We start from the raw sequence: 7,923 nt of genomic DNA, 5'->3' as shown, positions 1-7,923 counted from the left end.
AGACGCTCGATACGGCCGTAACATTATAGAATAATGGGTGCGAATCGATTTCGGAGGTATCGATGATACTAAAATAATCGAATCACTCGTTGTAGAAAACCAGCCTCGATATGAGGTGTCGTAAAGATGAGGGGGGGGGGGGTGATAGTCACGATCACTGATATTTGTCTAACCATTTTATTTCCTCTCTCATAACTTTTGGGTGTGGGGAAGGGAGGGGTGAGGGAAACTAGGTCAGTTTGGTAATGGTTTTGTTTTACGTTCTATCAAATAGCCAAGTTATGTTTTTTACTCTAATGGACAAAAACAAAACAAAACGAATGGCAAAGATAAGACAAGATGGCGGTCCCTTGGTATATAGCTGCGTGAAATTGATTCCAGTGTACTAAGTCAGGAAGGGTGTTCAAAGAATAAGATGCTGTATTTTGTGAATTACATTGAAGCCAGACTACTAATTTACCGTAAGTGATAGTAAATAATGAAAAGCACTGTCGGTTATAACGTATCACATTAGTAATCTCATAAATAATGCTGTATAGTGGTATAGTATAGTTATAGACAGTACGCGACTTAGTTGGATTAACAGATTAAGAGGAAAAAACTTACGAGTATAGTTTTAATCTGGAGAAACTAGCTAACAGATGATGTTTCGCCGTGGAGTCTTTATCACAAAGCAACACTTGAATGGTAATCTCATAGTAATAATATCTTCTTCTCTCGAGACTTTTCAGTTTAGCAACCATGAGCTTTACCGACTCGACCACGCCGACCCCTACTAATAATATAAAACCATGGGTAATATTTAAGACAATAAACAATGATAATAGTAAAATAGTAATAATTAGTAATAATAATGATATCATTATTATTATTATTATTATTATTATTATTATTATTATTATTATTATTATTATTACTATTTTTATTATATTATTATTATTATTATTATTATTATTATTATTATTATTATTATTATTATTATTATTATTATTATTATTATTTATTATTTATTATTATTATTATTATTATTATTATTATTTATTATTATTATTATTATTTTTATTATTATTATTATTATTCATGTTGTATATTATTATTATTATTATTATTATTATTATTATTATTATTATTATTAATAATAATAACAATAATAATAATAATAATAATATACAACATGAATAATAATAATAATAATAAAAATAATAATTGTCTTACAGTGGGTCTGTAAGGGGCTCGTCCTTATAACGTGTCTGGGTCCACCCAGATTTGTGGGTAAGGGGCTGTAGGACGAACGGCGTCCCTGCGTCCCCCTGAGTACACAAAATGAGCTGCCACCAGTCATTGTGGCTGGGGCACGGTGCTGACCACATCCTCTTATTTTGCCTTATACAGCCTGTTTGACTATACCCTAGTATAAGGTCATTAACCGGAACAGTTTAAGAATCGAGCATTTCTGTCACGCATGTTACCAGCCACTAACCTCGTTTTCCTCCAGGATTTCGCTTCCTCCCCATATATCGCAATCAACCTGGTTCGGTCAGGGGGGGGGGGGGGGGGGGTGACCTACGGCCGACTTAACACTAGTGCTATTGCCCTTTTCGACTGACATCTGAACTAAAAAACTGTCTTAATTAGCTGGTGTCTTTTTGTCATTTTAATTTTTTTTAATATTTTTTTCGAACTCGTATGGAACTGTGGCCTCTATAAAGACGACGCCATGCTGTGTTTATGCTGTAGTTTCCTTATCTCATGATAATCTGTGATGTGGAGAGCAGAGTTTAAGCCCCTTCTGATCCGTGGTTTATTGCTCAAGTAACTCGCTCTCGTGAATAATTAATTGGCCTAAACTTCGGCGTTAAATCACTACAAACTTTAAAGAAATTGTTTCCCAATAATAAACCAGTTGAGTTTACAAAATAGCTTGTTCAACATAACCGCAAATCGATTTTCAGTTGAAGGATTTTATGATTACAAAATTTTAGAACACTTTTCATCCGACCAATATTCATTAAACTTTTCTTTTAACAAATGTTTAGTATGCCTACATTTACCATCTTGCTGGGCTGTTTAAGACTAAGAATTGATATGATTTTTAAAATGTGTTCTTGATATGACATATCATGTTAGAAACGAAAGGATAGTATTACTAAATAACATTTAGAAGCGAACCGAATAAGAAAACAATAATTGGAAACATTAGACATAATTAATGTCTTGGCCGGATGTAATTTTAGGCTATACAAACCCTAAGCAAAACAATAGAAAATGTGCAGCTGTTTTTACTGAAAAATATCAAGGAAAAATCTCTAAAAAAAATTTCAGAACAAGCTAAATAATATTTTTTTTAAAGTGATATCTACAAAGATATGCATTGTACGTATATGTATGTAAAGTTACCCTTTCGAACATGGCGTCCATGGTTCAGATGAAGCAGAGTTCATCTTTACTTTCCTAAACACGTAGATACTCCTAGATATGTGCAGTTCATTTAAAAAAAAAATGTTTTGCTTATGAAGATGATTAAATCAGAGGCGTAGCGATGGGGGGGGGGGGGGAGGGGTGGGGGGCAGGGGGGAAATATGTCCCCGGGCGCCGACCCTAGGGGGTGCCAAAATAGGTTGGAAAAAGTAATCAAAAGTTTAAGGGGTCGCAAATCGAAAGTTTGAGGGGGCGTGCAAATCGAAAGTTTGAGGGGGGGGGGGGGGAGGGGGTGCAAATCAAACGTTTGAGGGGGATGCAAATCGAAAGTTTGTCCCCGGGGCGCCGGGAAGGGCCGCTACGCCTCTGGATTAAATAGTACTTTAATGAAAATGAAGTAAATTAACCCTTTCTTATCTAAATGTCTATATTATTATGTTTTCTTTTACCTCGGCCTATGTAGGAGTAATATGGTCAATTATATGCCCAGCCACCTTTAACTTTCTTTAGCTGGTGTAAGGTACCCTTTAGAGCTGGGTAGACTCATCTTACAGACAACAGTCCGGGGTCTGAGATCGAGATATTCGAGATAGGAATCGTGCGCTCTATAATTCTACCTGACAATAGGCTAAAAAAAAATTTGCACATGCGCTTTTACTTTTACTATTAGCGAGTACAGCCAGGTACTCATTAAAGCTGAATGATCTCATTAAACTCTCTAATGACTAGAGTAATGATACTGAACGTGACTTTCTCTTAACAACTTTACAACGCCATCACTAAAAAGTAGAATAATTTGATTATTACTTAACTTTAAGCACTGACATTCAATGTTTCAAATTAGCTGTAACATTTTCTTCGTTTTCAACACAGTCACGATAAAATATACAGCAACAACGTTCCCACCCCACTCCCTACCCTCACCCACCCACGCATGTTATCTTTAAACCCCCAGATTTTTACTCCACCTCCATCCAAAAAACGATTTACTGTTTGCCCTCCTGATATGGATAACGGTGTTGTGTCCACGGCAAGCAGCCGACGTCCGAGAGAGCCAACATTTGTCCCCTGCCCGGGCTATTGACCAGCCAGTTATCAACCTGCCAACCCGGGTTGATTTGTTATCTCCAGGCTGCGCTGTGAAGTCCAGACAAACTGCCGGGCGATTTTTCATTGTCCGATGCGAACGTTGGAGCCATTTTGTTTGCTGACAGACGATTGAATTAAAACACAACGGCTGGGTGAGATACTGGGGGTGGGGTGGGGAGTGGGGGGGGGGGTGCTGGGAAACGGACCGATGGTCAATTGTGTCGAAGCATGTAGTCAAATTAAAAATTGATGATGTCAACAAATCATTGGATCAATAGCCTGATTCTAGGAGCTATGCCAGAGGTATCAACTTGGCACATTTTGGCAAAGAAATCCTTAAATATCAGTGTCGATAAGTCTCCTTACCTTCATTGCATAAATTACTGCCGAGTTTTAGGAAAAGATATTTCATCATTTCTATAAATAATTCATCTAATAAGTACTTAGTTACTGATCACATCTAAAATTTGTGTTTAAACTTAAGTTGTTTGCTCCTGCGTTGGTCTATTCCAATATATAAGTGCCTTTAATTATTTAAAAAAAAACGACCCATTCGTGTTTACACTAATGAACATCAAAATAGAAAGTGCAACCTTTATGAAAACAAAAGCAAAGCATTTCCCAAAAAAAAAAAAAATTAAAAAAAAAGTAAAAACTTCAGAACAGAGTTTTGTCAACTAAATTTGTAATTCCTGATTAGTTTCTCCCTCTCCCCCCCCCCCCCCCCCAACCTCCGCTTCCTTCTCCCCCCCCCCCCCCCCCCCCCCCCAGTCCTTTTAGTGTTCTACCATCTTTAACATCTTCCTTAATCTTAGACCCGTCCTTTATTTATAACTATCTTTACAGTTGTCTTCGTAAGGGTCTTTATAACTGTTTTGAATTGTCTTCACAACTCTCATTTAAAACTTTCTCTAATACTGTCTTTACAGCTGTCTTTAAAAAAATATTTGCGGGTATAAAAATATTCTCTGAGCTGAGGTTCGTTAAGAAAGCAGTCATGCGACAATTTAATTAAGACTTTAATTAGTTCATTTTCCGACCACTGAGCTGATTTGATTTTTTAACAAACTTACAAGAAAACACACCAAAATTATTTATTTTAGCTTTTTTCTTCGCACTTTTTGAAAAATCTGGTGCTGTGTACTTATTGTCCCAGTGGTTAGTTATTCATTAAATTAAGTGCAAAACTAGTGTGCCTTAATTTTGAAAAAAAAAATGAACTATATACACATTATTTACTAACTAGAAAATATTTTTGATTTACTTAATCATAAAATGGGTGAGGTATTTAATAAGTGAAAATACACCGAACCACTACGCCTTAAATGCCAACGAGGGCGATAATTAATTACGACCACCACTTCAAACTTAATTGCCAGCTTGTCTTACACTCAAGAGACATGCCTTGACGTGGGAAAAAAATATGGCCAGATATTTTTTTATGTCTGGGAAAGGCAAACCTCTAAGCTCTTAAACGTTTTCCGAATCTAGAAACGGTTTTTTTTTAAAGTTCAATCATTTCGTCCTTAGTTTTTTAACAACTAGAGTCGCCCAGGATTCTGTAGCGCCTCACACCATTTTATTCTGTCTTGTTCGTAAGCTGTCACTTAGATGGCTCGCGAAGTGTTTTCTCGAGATGCTGAAGTTGCTTCTGAAGAAAGTAGCACTTGGCTATCTCGCGAAGTGGCTGGGAATGTTGGGAACTTAATTACCTGCTTAGCTCGTTATCTTAATGACTGATGACGATTAACTGTGTCACTTAGAGTTCACGAGTGGCCACTACTGTCTTGTGATAATTTTTTTTTCTCGATGCTCATGAGTTTAAATTCTGATGGATCTAAACGAATGAGCTTAAAGGACACATTATGAAAGTTAACAAATCAATAACAACATGTAGCGTTGAAAATTTCGAAGCTTTAAACACAAGTGTTTAGTAAATATTTTGTGCGTTTTAAAGATATTTGACACTGTTATAAATACATGTTTATCTACCTTTTTCTGGGATTTAGAAAAAATATATTGCATTTGTTTTTGTTAGCCGGTTATATTAATGCCAATTATTTCAAGAATGCCAGTTTCTAAAATGCTGGAGTTAATCTACCTTGATCTAATCAGAAGCCGGCCAATAATGCAACGTTGTGCATGTTTCTCGATTGGGAATAATTTGTCCATATATTACTCGTAGACCGTGTCCTTGATATCTGCGATAGGATGGGACGTCCACGGAATTTTAGTCATGTTACTTCTTCTACTACTCACTTTCGAATGACATCGTGGCTAAAAGCCTGACAGCCTCCCCCCCCCCCACCATTCCCACACCCCAGCGTTCCTTCTCCTCCCCCACCTTCTCCTACCCCTTTTCCCCGCACCTCAACGTTCCTCCCCCCCCCCCCCTAAAAAAGAAATTTTACAATTTATTTATATCTCTCCTATTAGAACCCACAACTTGAAAGAAAATTAACATTTCCAGGGAAATGAATTTTTTTCCCTAATGTGATGCGAAATATCTGTCATGTCATACCCCCCCCCCCCCTCTTTTTACGTAATACGTAGATAGCAAAGACAGCACCCCCCCCTCATTTCATTCTATGCCACTAGTTATATGACGTCACATTCTGACGACCCCCCCCCCCCCCACACACTTATGCCCCCGCCCCTGGCCTGAGGGACACCCCGTGCCCCAAAGCCCTCTCTGCTCACCTACAGAACACCGCTCACGACAATCATTACCACACGGTCTCTGAGTACAATTAATAAACCGAATGTAATTAACTAAATTAATTTTTGGCCCTGCCGCGAACCTAAACTAATTTCTCGAGGTCTGCAGTGCCGATTACGTCATCAAATTAATTAATTTAATCATTCTAGCCAATCTTTTACAGTTTGATAATTAAACGAATTAAATTATGCATGTTAAATACATTTCACAAATGCATCCTAATTGCCCAAAGAGCTTTATTTATTGGGTTTTATTTTTGACCACAATGAAATTATGATTTGTCTCGCGCCCGTTTGATGCTAGTTTTTAATCTTGTTTTTTAGTTTGTCGTGTTTATGTAATGTAAAAATTGTTTAAGCTGAGTTGTGGTGTCGGGACAGGCGAACAAATGTCGCGATGTGGGATTGTGTGGGTGGTTGGGGAGGGGTGATGCGGGCTGCATCAGTTGATTAGGGCAAGTAAGTGGGTGAGCTAACCAGGTGATAATCTCAGTCTTTAGATTTATATAGTTGTGAAAAGGTGTGTATTGGTGTTTTGATGCATAGTCTTAGTTCTAAGGGTGTATTACAGTGGCGGTTAGAATGTAAGTTTATCAACAGCTCTAGTAAGGTGGAGTAAAATTTACCTGGAGCAGTAGTGGGGTGACTGCTAGTTTACTTGGGGATATAATGCGGTAAAGATACGTTTATAGGATGTGTAATGGGGTGGTAATACATGGAGCATTGATGTAATGAGGTGGTGGTCTATGGAACTGGGATATAATTGGGTGACGAATTGTGGACTAGAGAATATAAGGAGGTGGTGAACTGTTGTCCAGAGTATGTAATGGCATGGAAGCCATTAGACATGTTAGGGTGGGGTTTTAATTTTATGCTCAAGATCTGGACTTTGTGATTCGACTACTTTTACATGTCGATGTCAAAGAATTAGGGAAACTCATCTGGTTAAATATCTCCCACAATCACAGTAAAATGTCTCCAATTAATTAGCTGTATATTGCCCCAACATGGGAGCCGAACGTTTTCCTGAAAGACACTTGCCCGAATGCCGTTTGCCCGAATGCCGTTTGCCCGAATGCCGTTTGCCCGAATGCCGTTTGCCCGAATGCCGTTTGCCCGAATGCCGTTTGCCCGAATGGACACTTGCCCGAATTCGACAAATGCCAGAATGGACACTTGCCCGAATTCGACAAATGCCCGAATGGACACTTGCCCGAATTCGACAAATGCCCGAATGGACACTTGCTCGAATTCGACAAATGCCCGAATGGACACTTGCTCGAATTCGACAAATGCCCGAATGGACACTTGCCCGAATTCGACAAATGCCCGAATGGACACTTGCCCGAATTCGACAAATGCCCGAATGGACACTTGCTCGAATTCGACAAATGCCCGAATGGACACTTGCCCGAATGCCGTTTGCCCGAAAAATGTTTTTCAGGCAAACTCTTTTTTGGTTAGCATTTTCTGATTTTATCCAAATAAATCGTTGAAAATAACCAGCATATGATTTTAACAAAAGGGAAAGAGAGAACTAGAAAAAAAAAACGAATAGCCATATGTTGAGGTTGAAATTATTTTTTACTGTTTGTTAGATCGAGAATTTGTTTAATTAAATTTGTTCTTTTAGAAAAAAATAACAAAAATTGCATATATTATTCAAACATTTTTTTTATAAATAAACATGTTAGTTAT

The sequence above is a fragment of the Physella acuta genome, unplaced genomic scaffold, assembly GCF_028476545.2.
Source record: "Physella acuta isolate Inbredline_101_S28 unplaced genomic scaffold, ASM2847654v3 ptg000080l, whole genome shotgun sequence".
NCBI lineage: Eukaryota > Metazoa > Mollusca > Gastropoda > Physidae > Physella > Physella acuta.
The sequence above is the reverse complement of the archived record's forward strand: the minus strand, read 5'-3'. Positions refer to the sequence as shown.